The sequence below is a fragment of the Nansenia antarctica genome (assembly GCF_963989245.1).
Source record: "Nansenia antarctica genome assembly, chromosome: 8".
Lineage (NCBI taxonomy): Eukaryota > Metazoa > Chordata > Actinopteri > Argentiniformes > Microstomatidae > Nansenia > Nansenia antarctica.
Genome location: NC_137678.1, coordinates 53158223 through 53160722, shown reverse-complemented (window position 1 = coordinate 53160722; position 2500 = coordinate 53158223). Strand labels below are relative to the sequence as shown.

The 2500-nt window shown below is 62.2% G+C and overlaps 1 protein-coding gene across 1 annotated transcript in view; it reads left to right on the top strand.

Moving 5' to 3' along the window:
• cfap54 (cilia and flagella associated 54) overlaps positions 1-2500 on the top strand; it is a gene marked incomplete at both ends in the record, with an annotated part of 69704 nt that overhangs the window by 16187 nt on the left and 51017 nt on the right.

Here is a 2500-nt window from a genome sequence, read left to right as displayed (position 1 = left end):
GGGCTTCCCCCCTACATATGGTGACTAAGGCCGACGGGGGTTGGCGCCCCTGCGGCGATTTCCGTCGCCTGAATAACGCCACAACCCCCGACCGGTACCCCGTTCCACACATACAGGACTTCTCTGCCCACCTGGCGGGGGCCGTCATTTTTTCCAAGGTGGACCTGGTGCGCGGGTACCACCAGGTGCCGGTCCATCCGCAGGATGTGCCAAAGACGGCTGTCATCACACCCTTTGGACTTTTTGAGTTTCTGCGAATGCCTTTTGGCCTCAAAGGGGCGGCGCAGACATTTCAGCGCCTGATGGACTCTGTGCTCCGAGACATGCCATTCATGTTTGTTTACCTGGATGACATTCTGGTGGCCAGCGCGTCCATGGAGGAGCACATGACACATCTCCGGCAGTTGTTTGAGCGGCTCATGGCCCACGGCCTCATTGTAAACCCAGCCAAGTGCCAGTTCGGGCAGTCATCCATCACCTTCCTCGGACACCATGTCGCTCCGCAGGGAGCCGCCCCTCTTCCCGCCAGAGTGGAGGCCATCACCAGTTTCCCCCGTCCCCGCACGATACAGTCTCTACAAGAGTTCCTGGGCATGGTGAATTTTTACAACCGTTTTATTCCCCATGCCGCCCACCTCATGCGTCCCTTGTACGAGACCCTGCGGGGAAAAGGGCCCAAGGACGTGTTGGACTGGTCCCCGGAGATGGACAAGGCTTTCGGGGCTGCTAAGAACGCGCTGGCTAACGCTGCTCTACTGGCGCACCCGTCTCCCACGGCCCCGGTCGCCCTCACGACGGACGCCTCTGACTATGCAGTGGGGGCGGTGTGCGAGCAGTGGGTGAACGGGGCTTGGCAGCCGCTGGCCTTCTTCAGCAAACAGCTCCGCGACAACGAGCGCAAGTACAGCACCTTTGACAGGGAACTGCTGGGTCTTTTCCTGGCCACCAGACACTTTAGATTCCTGTTAGAGGGCCGCCAGTTCACCGCCTTCGTGGACCACAAGCCACTGACATTCTCCATGGCCAAGACCTCGGAGCCATGGTCTGGGCGTCAGCAGCGTCAGCTCTCGGCGATCTCCGAGTTCACCACGGACATCCAGCACTTGGCGGGCAAGGACAACTTCGTCGCCGACTGCCTCTCACGGGCGGTCGTCGGGTCTGTTCACTTAGGACTCGACTATGCCGCCATGGCGGCGGACCAAGCCGCAGACTCTGACATTCAGGCCTACCGGGTCGCTCCTACTGCACTGCAGCTGGAGGACGTGGTGTTCGACGCGGCCAAAGCCACTCTCCTCTGCGACGTCTCCACCGGCCAACCACGTCCTATGGTGCCGGCTCCCTGGCGGCGCAGGGTTTTCAACACCATCCACGGCCTTTCCCACCCGGGGGTGAAAGCCTCGGCTAAATTGGTGGGGATTAAGTTTGTTTGGCCTGGCCTCCGGAGGGACGTTAGAACCTGGGCTGGCTCGTGTGTGGCATGTCAGCGCGCTAAGGTGCACCGCCATACCAAAGCCCCTTTGGCACCGTTTGTGGTGCCAGAGAGGCGTTTTGACCACGTGCATGTGGACCTGGTAGGCCCCCTGCCCCCGTCTCACGGATATACCTACCTCCTCACCATGGTGGACCGGACCACCAGGTGGCCAGAAGCTGTTCCCCTGGCCTCTACTACGGCAGCGGAGGTGGCCCGGGCGTTCATTGGGTGCTGGGTGGCCCGCTTTGGCACACCAGGTGACATCACGAGCGACAGGGGCCCCCAGTTCACCTCGGAGCTCTGGACTACGGTTGCTGAGCACCTGGGGGTGAAGATCCACCGCACTACGGCGTACCACCCGCAGGGCAATGGACTTTGTGAGCGGTTCCATCGGGACATGAAGGCCGCTCTTCGGGCCAGCCTGATGGACAGTGGCTGGGTGGACCGCCTCCCGTGGGTCATGCTCGGTCTTCGCTCTGCCCCCAAAGAGGATCTCCAGGCCTCGTCCGCCGAGCTGGTGTATGGCCAGCCACTGCGGGTTCCTGGGGAGTTTCTTCCAGAGGCTGCAGCTCCCTGGTCGGCCGCCTCTCATAGAACTGTGTTCCGGGGCATTGTGAATGACCTCGTCCCCATTCCGACATCACGTCACTGCCTCCCCCAGTCCTACGTCCCCAGGGACCTGCCATTGGCTAAGTACGTTTTCATCCGACACGACAGCCATCGGGCTCCACTGCGGCCCCCCTACGACGGGCCCTTCCGTGTCCTGGAGGCGGGCGCTAAGCACTTTGTGGTGGACATGGGGGGCAGGTCAGAGCGGGTCGCTATAGACCGTCTCAAGCCTGCTCACTTGAACATTGACGAGCCAGTTCAGTTGGCCCTACCCCCGCGGCGGGGGCGGCCCCCTACCCCAACCTCTGTCCCTGCCCCAACCTCTGTCCCTGCCCCAACCTCTGTCCCTGTCCCAACCTCTGTCCCTGCCCCAGTCCCTTCCATGGCCCGGGCTCCAGCTCCAGTTCCAGTTCCAGTTCC